Consider the following 16,141-nt stretch of genomic DNA (forward strand, 5'->3'; position numbering starts at 1 on the left):
TGCTGCCCTCTTACACTGTATACTACACTTGGAGAGCACCATGCTGACCTGTAGCATTTTATATCTCAGTGGAGGAGGACCGTGCTGCCCTCTGACACTGTACACCACACTGGGGAGCACTGTGCTGCTTTATGACACTGTAAACCACACTTGGGGAGCACAGGGCTGCCCTCTGACAGTGCATACCACACTGGTGGAGCACCGTGGTGCCCTCTGAAACAGTATACTACACTGGAGAGCACTGTGCTGCCCTCTGGCACTGTATACCACACTGGGGGACACTATGCTGCCCTCTGGTGCTGTATGCACACTGGGGCACTGGGCTGCCTTCTGGCGCCGTAAACCACACTGGAGAGCACTGTGCTGCCCTCTGGCACTGTATACCAAACTGTGGAGCACCGTATTACATTCTAACACTGTATACCACACTTTGGGAGCACCATGCTGTCCTGTAACACAGTGTACCACAATGGTAGAGCACAGTGCTGCCCTCTGGCAATATTCACCACACTGGAGAGCACCATGCTACCATCTGGCATTGTATACCACACTGGGGAGCTAAGTGCTGCCCTCTGGCACTGTATACCATAATGATGAGTACCGTGCTGCCCTCTGGCATGTATATCACACGTTCGAGCAACATGCTGCAATTTCATTCTGTATACTATACTGGGAAACACTGTGCTGCCGTCTGGCACTCTATACCACACAAGAACAGTACCGTGCTAACCTCTGACGATGTGTACCACAATGGGGAGCACTGTGCTACGCTCTCACATTGTATACCACACTGGGGAGCACCATGCTACCCTCTGACACTGTGCACCACACTGGGGAACACTGTGCTGCTCTCTAGATCTGTATACCATATCAGGGAGCACTGTGCTCCCCTCTGACACTGTATACCACACTAGGGAGCCCTGTCCTGCCCTCTGGCACCGTATTCCACACCGGGGACTACTGTGCTGCCCTCTGGTACTGTATACCACACCGGGGGAGCACTGTGCTACAGTTTGGCAATGTATACCACACTGAAAAGCTCATACTACCCTTCACAACTGTATACCGCACTGAGGACCACCATGCTGCCCTCTTGCACTGTATACCACACTGAGGGAGCCCCATGCTGTCCTCTGTCACTGTATACCACAGATGGGAGCACCATGCTGTCTTCTGGCACTGTATACCATATTGGGGGAGCCCTGTGCTGCCTTCTGGCATAGTATACCACATTGAGGAGCACAGTGCTGCCCTCTGGCACTGTATAACACAATGATGAGCACCGTGCTGCCCTCTGGCATTGTATACCATAAAAGAAAAAAACATGCTGCCGTCTGACACTATATATCACACTGGGGAGCACTGTGCTGCCCTCTGGCACTCTATACCACACTAGAGGAGCACTGTGCTACCCTCTGGCAATGTATACCACACTGAGGAGTACTGTGCTACCCTCTGGCACCGTATACCACACTGAGAGCACCGTGCTGCCCTTTGACACTGTAAACCACACTGGGGAGCACTGTGCTGCCCTTTGGTGCTGTATAACACACCGGAGGAGCACTGTGCTGCCCTCTGACACTGTATACCACACTGAGGGAACACCATGCTGCCCCGTAGCATTGTATATCTCAAAGAGGGAGCACCGTGCTGCCCTCTGACACTCTACACCACACTGGGGAGCACTGTGCTGCCCTCTGGCGCTGTATACCACAACTAAGAGCACTATACTGCCCTCTGACACTGTATACTACACTTAGAGAGCACCATGCTGACCTGTAGCATTGTATATCTCAGTGGGGGAGCAACGTGCTGACCTTTGACACTATACACCACACTGGGGAGCACTGTGCTGCACAATGACACTGTATACCACACTTGGCGAGCACCGTACTACCATCTGGCATTGTAAACCCCATTGGCGGAGCACCGTGCTGCCCTGTGAAACAGTATACTACATTGGGAGCACTGTGCTGCCCTCTGGCATTGTATACCCCATTGGTGGAGCACCGTGCTGTCCTCTGAAACAGTATACAACACTGGGGAGCACTGTGCTGCCCTCTGGCATTGTATACCCCATTGGCGGAGCACCGTGCTGCCCTCTGAAATAGCATACTACACTGGGGAGCACAGTGCCGCCCTCTGGCATTGTATACACCATTGACGGAGAACCGTGCTGCCCTCTGAAACGGTACACTACACTGGGGAGCACTTTGCTGCCCTCTGGCACTATATACCAAACTGGGGAGCACCGTACTACATTTTAACATTGTATACCACACTTTGGGAGACCATGCTGCCCTGTAACACAATGTTCCACATTGTTGGAGTATATTGCTGCCCTCTGGCACTACATAATACACTGGAGAGCACCATGCTACCATCTGGCATTGTATAACACACTGGGGAGCTCCGTGCTGCCCTCTGGCACTGTATACCACACTGACGTGTACCGTGATACCCTCTGGCACTGTATACCACACATTGGAGCAACATGTTGCCATTTGATACTGTATACCACACTAAGAAACACTGTGCTGCCGTCTGGCACTCTATACCACACAACGGGAGTACGGTGCTAATCTCTGACAATGTGTACCACAATGGGGAGCACTGTGCTACCCTCTGACACTGTGCACCACACTAGGGAGCACTGAGCTGCCCTCTGGCGATGTATACCATACCGGGGAGCACTGTGATGCCCTCTGACACTGTATACCACACTAGAGAGCCCTGTCCTGCCCTCTGGCACCGTATTACACACCGGGGACTACTGGGCTGCCCTCTGGCACTGTAAACTACACCGGGGCAGCAATGTGCTACAGTTTGGCAATGTATAAAACACTGAAAAGCACCAAACTACCCTTCGCCACTGTATACCACACTGAGGACCACCATACTGTCCTCTAGCACTGTATACCACACTGCGGGAACCCCACGTTGTCCTCTGGCACTGTATACCACAGATGGGAACACCATGCTGTCATCTCGCAATGTACACCACATTGGGGGAGCACTGTGCTGCCCTCTGGCATAGTATACCACACTGAGGAGCAGCGTGCTGCCCTCCGACACTGTATAACACAATGATGAGCACCGTGCTGCCCTCTGGCACTATATACCACAAGCAACATGATGCCGTCTGACACTATTTGACACACTGGGGAGCACTGTGCTGCCCTCTGGCGCTGTATACCACACTGGGGAGCACTGTGCTACCTTCTGGCGCTCTATACCACACTGGGGGAGCACTTTGCTGCCATTTGACACTGTATACCACATTGGGGAGTACCGTGCTGCTCTATGACATTGTATACCACACTTGGGGAGCACAGTGCTGCACTCTTGCATTGTATACTCCATTGGCGGAGCACCGTGCTGCCCTCTGAAACAGTATACTACACTGGGGAGCACTTTGCTGCCCTTTGGCACTGTATACCAAACTGGGGAGCACCGTACTACATTCTAACACTGTATACCACACTTTCGGAGCACCATACTGCCCTGCAACACAGTGTACCACATTGGTGGAGCATATTGCTGCCCTCTGGCACTATATACCAAACTGGAGAGCATCGTGCTACCATCTGGCATTGTATACCACACTGGGAAGCTCTGTGCTGCCCTATGACACACAAGGGGAATACCGTGCTAACATCTGACAATGTGTACCACAATCGGGAGCACTGTGCTACCCTATGACACTGTATATCACACTGGGGAGCACCATCCTACCCTTTGACACTGTCCACCACACAAGGGAGCACTGTGCTGCCCTCTGGCGCTGTATACCATAACGGGGAGCACTGTGCTGCCCTCTTACACTGTATACTAAGAGAGCACCATGCTGACATGTAGCATTGTATATCTCAGTGGGGGAGGACAGTGCTGCACTTTGAAACAGTACATCACACTGGGGAGCACTGTGCTGCTCTATGACACTGTATACCACACTCACTTGGGGAGCACAGGGCTGCCCTCTGGCAGTGTATACCACACTGGTGGAGCACCGTAGTGCCCTCTGAAACAGTATACTACACTGGGGAGCACTGTGCTGCCCTCTGGCACTGTATACCACACTGGGGGACACTATGCTGCCCTCTGGTGCTGTATGCACACTGGGGCACTGTGCTGCCTTCTGGCGCCGTAAACCACACTGGGGAGCACTGTGCTGCCCTCTGGCACCGTATACCAAACTGTGGAGCACCGTACTACATTCTAACACTGTATACCACACTTTGGGAGCACATAGCTGTCCTGTAACACAGTGTACCACATTGGTAGAGCATAGTGCTGCCCTCTGGCACTATACACCACACTGGAGAGCACCATGCTGCCATCTGGCATTGTATACCACATTGGGGAGCTCCGTGCTGCCCTCTGGCACTGAATACCACAATGATGAGTACCATGCTGCTCTATGACATTGTATACCACACTTAGGGAGCACAGTGCTGCACTCTTGCATTGTATATCCCATTGGCAGAGCACCGTGCTGCCCTCTGAAACAGTACACTACACTGGGGAGCACTTTGCTGCCCTTTGGCACTGTATACCAAACTGGGTAGCACCGTACTACATTCTAACACTGTATACCACACTTTCGGAGCACCATACTGCCCTGTAACACAGTGTACCACATTGGTGGAGCATATTGCTGCCCTCTGGCACTATATACCACACTGGAGAGCATCGTGCTGCCATCTGGCATTGTATACCACACTGGGAAGCTCTGTGCTGCCCTATACCAGACAAGGGGAATACCGTGCTAACCTCTGACAATGTGTACCACAATCGGGAGCACTGTGCTACCCTATGACACTGTATATCACACTGGGGAGCACCATCCTACCCTTTGACACTGTCCACCACACAAGGGAGCACTGTGCTGCCCTCTGGCGCTGTATACCATAACGGGGAGCACTGTGCTGCCCTCTTACATTGTATACTAAGAGAGCACCATGCTGACCTGTAGCATTGTATATCTCAGTGAGGGAGGACAGTGCTGCACTTTGAGACTGTACATCACACTGGGGAGCACTGTGCTGCTCTATGACACTGTATACCACACTTGGGGAGCACAGGGCTGCCCTCTGGCAGTGTATACTACACTGGTGGAGCACCGTGGTGCCCTCTGAAACAGTATACTACACTGGGGAGCACTGTGCTGCCCTCTGGCACTGTATACCACACTGGAGGACACTATGCTGCCCTCTGGTGCTGTATGCACCCTGGGGCACTGTGCTGCCTTCTGGCGCCGTAAACCACACTGGGGAGCACTGTGCTGCCCTCTGGCACCGTATACCAAACTGTGGAGCACCGTATTACATTCTAACACTGTATACCACACTTTGGGAGCACCATGCTGTCCTGCAACACAGTGTACCACATTGGTATAGTGCTGCCCTTTGGCACTATACACCACACTGGAGAGCACCATGCTGTCATCTGGCATTGTATACCACACTGGGGAGCTACGTTCTGCCCTCTGGCACTGTATACCATAATGATGAGTACCGTGCTGCCCTCTGTCATGTATATCACACGTTGGAGCAACATGCTGCCATTTGATTCTGTATACCATACTGGGAAACACTGTGCTGCCGTCTGGGACTCTATACCACACAAGAAAAGTACCGTGCTAACGTCTGACGATGTGTACCACAATTGAGAGCACTGTGCTACGCTCTCACATTGTATACCACACTGGGGAGCACCATGCTACCCTCTGACACTGTGCACCACACTGGGGAACGCTGTGCTGCCCTCTAGAGCTCTATACCATACCAGGGAGCACAGTGCTGCCCTCTGACACTGTATACCACACTAGGGAGTCCTGTCCTGCCCTCTGGCACCGTATTCCACACCGGAGACTACTGTGCTGCCCTCTGGCACTGTATACCACACCGGGGGAGCACTGTGCTACAGTCTGGCAATGTATACCACACTGAAAACCTCCATACTACCCTTCACCACTGTATACCGCACTGAGGACCACCATGCTGCCCTCTTGCACTCTATACCACACTGAGGGAGCCCCATGCTGTCCTCTGTCACTGTATACCATAGACGGGAGAACCATGCTGTCTTCTGGCACTGTATACCATATTGGGGAGCCCTGTGCTGCCCTCTGGCATAGTATACCACACTGAGGAGCACCGTGCTGCCCTCTGGCACTGTATAACACAATGATGAGCACCGTGCTGCCCTCTGGCACTGTATACCATGAAGGGGAGCAACATGCTGCCGTCTGACACAATATAACACACTGGGGAGCACTGTGCTGCCCTCTGGCACTGTACAACATACTGGGGAGCACTGTGCTGCCCTTTAGCGCTGCATATCACACTGAGGAGCATTGTGCTGCCCTCTGACGCTGCACACCATACTGGGGAGCACTGTGCTGCCCTTTGGCGCTGTATACCACACCTAAGAGCACTGTACTGCCCTCTGACACTGTATACTACACTTAGAGAGCACCAAGCTGACCTGTAGCATTGTATATTTCAGTGGGGGAGCAACGTGCTGCCCTTTGACACTATACACCACACTGGGGACCACTTTGCTGCTCAATGACACTGTATACCACACTTGGCGAGCACAGTGCTGCCTTCTGGCACTGTATACCCCATTGGCGGAGCACCGTGCTGCCCTCTGAAACAGTATACTACATTGGGGAGCACTGTGCTGCCCTCTGGCATTGTATACCCCATTGGCGGAGCACCGTGCTGTCCTCTGAAACAGTATACAACACTGGGGAGCACTGTGCTGCCCTCTGGCATTGTATACCCCATTGGCGGAGCACCGTGCTGCCCTCTGAAACAGTATACTACACTGGGGAGCACTGTGCCGCCCTCGGGCACTGTATACCCGATTGGCGGAGTACCATGCTGTCCTCTGAAACAGTATACTACACTGGGGAGCACTGTGCTGCCCTCTAGCACTGTATATCAACCTGGGGAGCACAGTAGTACATTCTAACACTGTATACCACACTTTGGGAGCACCATGCTGCCCTGTAACACAGTGCACCACATTGGTGGAGCATAATGCTGCCCTCTGGCACTACATAATACACTGGAGAGCTCCATGCTGCCATCTGGCATTGTATACCACACTGGGGAGCTCCGTGCTACCCTCTGGCACTCTATATAACATTGATGAGTACCGTGCTGCCCTCTGGCACTGTATAGTACACGTTGGAGCAACATGCTGCCATTTGATACTGTATACTACACTGGGAAACACTGTGCTGCCGTCTGGCACTCTATAATACACAACGGGAGTACCGAGCTAACCTCTGACAATAAGTACCACTATGGGGAGCACTGTGCTACCCTCTGACACTGTGCACCACACTAGGGAGTACTGAGCTGCCCTCTGGCGCTATATACCATCCTGGGAGCGCTGTGATGCCCTCTGACACTGTATACTACACTAGGAAGCCCTGTCCTGCCCTCTGGCACCGTATTACACACCGGGGACTACTGTGCTGCCCTCTGGCACTGTATACCACACCGGGGGAGCAATGTGCTCCAGTCTAGCAATGTATACCACACTGAAAAGCTCCATACTACCCTTCACCACTGTATACCGCACTGAGGACCACCATGCTGCCCTCTAGCACTGTATACCACACTGAGGGAGCCCCATGCTGCCCTCTGTCACTGTATACCACAGATGGGAGCACATGCTGTCTTCTGGCACTGTATACCACATTGGGGGAGCGCTGTGTTGCCCTCTGGCATGGTATACCACACTAAGGAGCACCGTGCTGCCCTCTGGCACTGTATAACACAGTGATGAGCACCGTGCAACCCTTTGGCACTGTATACCACACTGAGGAGCACTGTGCTACCCTCTGACACTGTATACCACACTGGGGAGCACCGTGCTACCCTCTGACATTGTACACCACACTGGGGAGAACTGTGATGCCCTTTGGCGCTGTATACCACACCTAGGAACACTGTGCTGCCCTCTGACACTGTATACTACATTTAGAGAGCACCAAGCTGGCCTGCAGCTGACACTGTACACCACACTGGGGAGCACTATGCTGCTCCATGACACTGTATACCACACTTGGGGAGCACAGTGCTGCCCTCTGGCCTTGTATACCTTACTGGAGGAACACTGTGCTGCCCTCTGAAACAGTATACTACACTGGGGAGCACTGTGCTGCCCTCTGGCATTGTATAGTACACTGGTGCTCACCGTGCTGCCCTCTGGCACTTTATACCACACTAAGGGAGCCTCATGCTGCCCTCGAGCAATGTATATCTCACTGGGGGACCACCATGCTGCTCTCTGGCATTGTATTCCACACTAGGAAGCACCGCATTACCCTCTGGCATTGTGTACCACACTGGGGGACCACCGTGCTACCCGCCGCCATGTATACCACACTGGTGGGCACCGTGCTGCCTTCTGTCACTGTATACTACACTGGAGAACACCATGCTACCCTCAGGCATTGTATATCACACTGGAGAAGCATCATGTTGCCCTCTGGCACTGTATACCACACTAGAGGAGAGCCGTGCTTCCATCTGGCACCGTATACCACACTGGGAAGCATTGTGCTGTTCTTTAGCACTTTATACCACACTGAGGGAGTACTATGCTGCCCTGTAGCACTGTATATCTCAGTGGGGGAGCACCGTGCTGCTCTCTAACACTATATTCTACACTAAACAGCACCATGTTGCCCTCGGGCACTGTATACCACACTGAGGAGCACCGTACTGCCCTCTGGCAATGCATATCACACCGGGGAGCACCGTGCTGCCCTTTGCCACTGTATACCACACTGGGGAGCACTGTGCTGCCCTCTGTCACTGTATACCATACTAAGGAGCACCATGCTACGCTCTGGCATTGTATATCACACTGGGGGAGTACTGTGCTACCCTCTGGCACTGTATACCAAACTAGGGGAGCACCGTGCTCCTCTCTGGAAATGTATACCGCATTGGAGTAGCGTTGTGCCGCCCTCTGGCACTGTATACCACACTGGGGAGCAATATGCTGCACTATGGCACTGTATACCACACTGGGGTGCACCATGCTGCCCTCTGTCACTTTATACCACACTGGGGAGCACTTTGCTGCCCTCTGTCACTGTATACCATACTGGGGAGCACCGTGCTGCCCTCTGTCACTGTATACCACACTGGGGAGCACAATGCTGCCCTATAACATTGTATACCTGATTGGTGGTGCATCTGAATGTCCTTTGGCACTGTATACCACACTGGAGAGCACCATGCTGCCCTCTGGCACTGTATACCACACTGAGGGAACCCGATGCTGCCCTGTGGCATTGTATAGCACACTGGGGAGGACTATGCTGCCCTCTGGCACTGTATACCAAACTGATGAGCGCCGTGCTGCCCTCTTGCACTGTATACCACTCTGGGGAGCACCGTGCTGCCGTCTGACACTGTAAACCACATTGGGAGCACTGTGCTAACCTCTGGGACTCTATACCATACTGGGGGAGTACCGTGCTGACCTCTGACACTGTGTACCACAGTGGGGAGCGCTGTGCTGCCCTGTGACACTGTATACCACATTGGTGGAGCACAATGCTGCCTTCCGCCACTGTATACCACAATGGGGAGCACCGTGCTGCCCTCTGGCATTGTATACCACAGGGAGGGAGCCCCATGCCACCCTCTGGCACTGCATACCACACAACGGAGACCGTATTGCCTTCTTGCACTGTATACCACAGTGTTGAGTCCTATCCTGCCGTCTAACACTGTATACCACACTGGGAAAATACCGTACTGCCCTCTGACACTGTATACCACCCTGGGGGAGCACTGTGCCGCCCCCTGTCACAGTATACCACACTGGGGAAGCACCATGGTACCCTCTGACACTGTATACCATATTGGTGGAACACCATGCTGCCCTCGGGCACTGTGTACCACACTGTGTAACACCGCGCTGCCTCTGTCACTGTATACCACACTGGAGGAGTACCGTGATGCCCTCTGACACAGTATAACACACTTGGAAGCACTGTGCTGCCCTCTGTCACTGTATACCACGCTGGAAGAGCACCGTGCTGCCCTCTTGCACTGTATACCAGACTGGGGGAGCACCGTGTTGCCCTCTGGCACTGTATACCACACTGGGAACACCGTGCTGCCTCTGACAACGTACACCACACTGGGGAGAACTTTGCTGCCCTCTAGCACTATATACCACACTGTGGGATCACCGTGCTGCCTTCTGGCACTGTATACCACACTTAGGGAACATTGTGCTGCCCTATGGCACTGTATGCCACACTGGGTAGCACTATTCTGTCCTCTAACACAGTATACCACACTGGTGAGCATGGTGCTGCCCTCTGGCACTGTATACCACACTGGGGGAGCACTGTGCTGCCCTCTGCTACTATATACCCCACTGGGGAGCACCGTGCTGTCCTTTGACACAGTATGCCATACTGGGGAGCACCGTGCTGCCCTCTGACACTGTATACCACACTGGGGAGCAGCACTGTGCTGCCCTCTGACACTGTATACTACACAGGGGAGCACCGTGTTGCCCCCTGACACTGTATACAACTGGCAAGCACTGTGCTGCCCCCTGACAATGTATATCATACTGGGGATCACTGTACTACCCTCTCGTACTGTATACCACACTGAAGGAACACCGTGCTGCCCTCTGAAACTGTATATCACACTGGGGAGCACTGTGCTGCCCTCTGGCACTGTATACCACACAGGGGAGCACCGAGATGTCTTACGACATTGTATGATGCACCGGAGAACACCTTGGTGTCTCATGGCACTACATACCACACTCGGGGAGAACTGTGCCACCCTCTGGCACTGTATACCACGCTGGGAGAGCACCGTAATACCCTCTTGCACTGTACACCACACTGCGGGAGCACCCTGCTGCCCTCTGGCACTGTATACAGCACTAGGGGAACACCGCGCTACCCTATGATACTGTATACCACACTTGGGGAGCATTGTGCTGCCCTCTGGCACCGTATACCACATTTGGGGAACACTGTGCTGCTCTTTGGCAACGTATACCACACTGTGACAGCACTGTGCTGTCCTTTGACACTGTATACCACACAGGGGAGCACCGCGCTGCCGTCTGACACTGTATACCACACTAGGTAGCACTATTTTGTCCTCTGGCACTGTATATCACACAGGGAAGCACCGTGCTCCCTTCTGGCATTGTACACCACACTGAAGAACATTGTACTGCCCTCTATCCCTGTATACCACAATGGGGAGCACTGTACTGCCTTCTAGCACTGCAAACTACACTGGGGAACACCTTGCTGCCCTCTGGCAATGTATACCGCACTGGGAGCACTGTGTTGCCCTATGGCACTATATACCACACTGGCGAACACCGTGCTGCCCTCGGACACTGTTTACCACACTGGAGCAGCGCTGTGCTGCCCTCTGGCATTGCAGCTTGATATACGAGACGGGGTAATGTATTTGCTCTGCCTCTAGAGAAATAGCTTCCCGCAGGCAGAGAGAACGCAGCAACAGAAAGGGGGAAAAAAATCCAGTAAAGAAAGAAATTCTCCTAAAAATGGTTACATTTCTTTACCTCACTAATGGTAGAGGTGGGCGCGAGGTAGTGATAGAGGGAGCCAAATGGTGCCATGACCTGTGCCTGTTTATCTCGCAAAGTCATGTGGGTCTCACTAGCCCTTTACCTCATACCTTTCTGTCATGCCCTGTGTTCGTCATCACCTCTCATATCCACACGTCATGCAATAATGTCGAGTCTTTGTACTGCGTTGCCTTACAAGTCCCCCAATCCTTCCTTTGCACCAGAACTGATGACAGAGTATGAAGCCGTTGAGACAATAGAAGAGTGTGTGACAACGACTTCCTTACACCACACTGCTAACTGACCAAGCCCCTGGGAGCGTATACCTTAACTCATGTCATGGATAACTGTCTTAAGTCTTTGACATGCTAACAAGGATTACCTAACACGCATGGAGCTACATAATCACTAAGGAGAATGTTTGTTGTATGGGTCGTAGCAGGATAACGTGTACATGAAAGTCCACAGTACAGGTTATTGTGGTCACACATGTATAGCAACCACTACTTCTCTAGTTGCAAAGCTCCTCCCATCTATAGCCAAAGGCTAATTCCTCGTTTACCTGAGCGATCATATAAGGCTTCTCCCAGCAACAGCTGGTTATATGAAGTTCCACCTACCTCCGTTCACGAGTGGGTCGCAAGACGGTTCTCCCACCAATGACCAGACTGGCAGTAGAAAATCTCGTGCAGGTGGACTGCAATCACGACACGAAACTTGGCCATTAAAAACAATTTGAAACGTTTTGCGCACATATGTTACCTACAGGTTCTTGATGCCTTGTTTACTCTTTACAATCACGAGATGCCTCGTTTGTTTCCTATAACTACTGGATGCCTTGCTTATTGTCCACAACCTCTGAATAACTTGCATTTCGTCTATAGCTGCTAGACGCCTTGTGTCATACCTGTAACTGCTAGACGGCAGACGCCTTATTCGTTTTCTATCGATATTAAAAGCCTTGTTAGATGCCCATAACTGATACATACATTGTCTGCTGTCTATAATTGCTGGATGACACAGTCTGCTGTACATAAGTCTACACTGCTTCCTTCCCTCTAATGGAATGTCGGATCATATAAGGGGACGACAGACGAAATAGCAATGGATTGATGAAGGATACTTTACTTAAAACTCTCTATTCATGGTGTAAACACCAAGTGAGTGTGTCACTAGGATAAGCAGTCTACCCAGCAGGCTCGATGACGTATTTGGAGATTCATTTGAAGATTCACCAAATCATCTTCAACTGGCTTTCTTAACGTTAGATTCTCTTTAATTTACAGCTGGGGTGAAAGAAAAGGGCTCAAACCTAAATAGATGAACCAGAACTTAAAAATTCAAGATAAATGAACCCAGTGGCAGGTCACTGATGTCCTTGACTATCCTTGGGGGAAATCACTCAGTCGGTGGTTCATCTTACCTGGGGCATGTAAACTGCCTGAGCACGATCGTAGGACCCCTTAAGTAGGATGATGCGATCACTGAGCACGACGGCACGACTCGAGTACGTCGGCACGACTCTTGAGTACGACGGCACGACTCGAGTGCGACGGCACGATCCTTGAGTACAACGGCACGACCCTTGAGTACGACGGCACGACACTCGAGTACGACGGCACGACTCTTGAGTACGACGGCACAACTCGAGTACGACGGCACAACTCGAGTACGACGGCACGATCCTTGAGCACGTCGGCACGACCCTTGAGTACAACGGCACGACCCTTGAGTACGACGGCACAACTCGAGTACGACGGCACAACTCGAGTACGACGGCACGATCCTTGAGTACGACGGCACGACTCGAGTACGACGGCACGACGCTTGAGTACGACGGCACGACTCGAGGACGTCGGCACGACCCTTGAGTTCGACGGCACGACCCTTGAGTACGACGGCACGACCCTTGAGTACGACGGCACGACTCGAGTACGACGGCACGACTCGAGTACGACGGCACGACCCCTGAGTACGACGGCACGACCCCTGAGTACGACGGCACGACCCCTGAGTACGACGGCACGACTCGAGTAAGACGGCACGACTCGAGTACGACGGCACGACTCGAGTACGACGGCACGACTCTTGAGTACAACGGCATGACCCTTGAGTACGACGGCACGACTCTTGAGTAAGACGGCACGACCCTTGAGTACGACGGCATGACCCTTGAGTACGACGGCACGACTCTTGAGTACGACGGCACGACCCTTGAGTACAACGGCACGACTCTTGAGTACGACGGCACGACCCTTGAGTACGACGGCATGACCCTTGAGTACGACGGCACGACTCTTGAGTTCGACGGCACGACCCTTGAGTTCGACGGCACGACCCTTGAGTACGACGGCATGACCCTTGAGTACGACGGCACGACTCTTGAGTTCGACGGCACGACCCTTGAGTACGACGGCACGACCCTTGAGTACAACGGCATGACCCTTGAGTACGACGGCACGACTCTTGAGTACGACGGCACGACCCTTGAGTACGACGGCACGACTCTTGAGTACGACGGAACGATCCTTGAGTACGACGGAACGACTCGAGTACGACGGTACGACCCTTAGGTATGGAGGCTTCTAGTATTTGATGCGACTCTTAAGGATTAGATCAGAGGTTCAGGCCAACACACTTAAAGGTCGTACCGTCGATATCAAAGGGTCGCACTGTCGTGCTTACCCACAGCACGATAAGAGTCTCCATCACCCACCATTATCATGTCCCTGGCAAGATACAGTGTGTGATGAGACGTATCGAAATTACGAAAGTGTGGGAGAGAGGGATGAGTCTGCTCCACACGGGTCGTGATCTTAAGCAAAGCGCCAAGTATAGACTCAATATGGAACCTGACAAAATGCGCATTTCCCAGTTCGTTTAAGTGTAGTCCTAAACATAGAACGCGTGTGAAAATGCTGCCACAAATTCACAATTTCAGTCCCCTTTCTTGGAACAAAGGCTATACACGAGTCTATACACGAGACTGAACGCCTTACTGGAGCAAGCGTTTCCAGTGGCGATCTTGGGCAGTATTCCTGATATCATAGTTTCAGGAACGTCGAATAAGCCGGCCATACATCTCAACAGTTCCTCCCATCTCTCCCTTAGCAAGTTGTTAGCAAGTACGTGACAATCAAGTACATTATCTGCATCACCACCGAAGACGACCTCTACAACGTCGGCAACACCGTGACGCAGTAACAGTATCCACCACTGACCGACCAGCCAACCCTCTCCTCCTTCAGCCTCATCTTGAACAGCATCCATCACTTCTTGGCCGACGGACACTGGCCTCGTGACCCAATACAGTAGCTACCTCTCCCTGGCTACCCGACGCTAACCACCTCACTGTGGCCCCGGCCGATCCTGTAACTTGCCTCCTCTCCCGTGATCCAGTACAGCTGCCACCGCTCTCCGCCCGGCCGACCGACCTCAGCCTACCTCACTGTGACCCAGTCAAGGAGCCACCGCGGTCCGGCAGGCCGACCGTAACCTATGAACATCTTACCTCATCTCCCAAGTAGAGAATCATAATGGTATTGTGTCAGCATTAATGTGGAGTTCTGGGGTGAGACTCCGTGGGGTGGCTACGTATCGGGAGGATGGAGAGTGGCGCGAACTCTTACCACACTAATCTGTTTCTGTTTTCGTTCTCAACCACAAGGAATTATAATAAAAAGGACTTTGCGGTCTGTTACTGCTTGCATATTGCAAATCCAAAACAAAAGTAATCATTTCATTGTTGAGCTAAACTGGTAATTTACCCAAACGACCGCGTAACTGTAATAACCTGCATGGCTGGTTACACCTTCCAGGAGGTACAATCAAAAGCTGTCACTTAAACCAATAGTAATATGCACTAAAGTCTCTGTCAACTGAGTCCATACGTTTTTTACATTTTCAGGCTGTGGTAACTACAATGAGAGTTGTTAAAACCTTCAAGTACACAAAAGTACAGCTGACCAGTCATTCAACATTAGTTACACTCATTAATCCCCAAATGTTATTAGTAAACATGGCTGCAAATAATACCTTTGTTTATGGAAAGATCAGCAGGCAAATGGCTGCCTAGCCTTCTGGTAGCTACCAGGCAGCCTGGCAGCGACCAGACCACCAGTGATCACACATCCTCACCCCGTAACCCTCAGTTGTGTCAGTAACTTGAGTAACTCCAATGGTCTCAGTGATTAGTATCTTACCTCTTCTCCTGATCCCAGAAGGTTCCACCACTACACTACCCGGAGCTCTTGTCACGATACTGGCGCACACAGATACAGCCCAACAAATGAATGTAAACAAATCCACAAACATAGTCATATTCGGTTTTGAACTTCGAATGAACCCGCTCATCAGCCATCTCGAAGCAGAAATGGGGCTTCACTGTCTCGTAAAGTGGTCTCAATACATAATAACGTGAATACCCTTTTTCGTTTGTAAGTTTCGTTTTGGAATATATACTTACTAAGGTTCCTTGTATTTGTGCCTCTGGAGTGTGTTACTAAAATCTTACATAAGAAAATGA

The 16,141-nt window shown here is 52.0% G+C and overlaps 1 protein-coding gene across 1 annotated transcript in view; it reads right to left on the reverse strand.

Moving 5' to 3' along the window:
- Window positions 1–15,891, reverse strand: part of LOC139749465 (uncharacterized) — an 84,223-nt gene extending 68,332 nt beyond the window's left edge. The window contains exon 1 of the mRNA XM_071663367.1: window positions 15,819–15,891. The gene's annotated coding sequence lies outside the window, so the exon portion shown is untranslated. The remainder of the gene's footprint in view (window positions 1–15,818) is intronic.
- Window positions 15,892–16,141: the final 250 nt, after the last annotated feature.

This window comes from Panulirus ornatus, chromosome 7 (assembly GCF_036320965.1).
Source record: "Panulirus ornatus isolate Po-2019 chromosome 7, ASM3632096v1, whole genome shotgun sequence".
NCBI classification, from domain to species: Eukaryota; Metazoa; Arthropoda; class Malacostraca; order Decapoda; family Palinuridae; genus Panulirus; species Panulirus ornatus.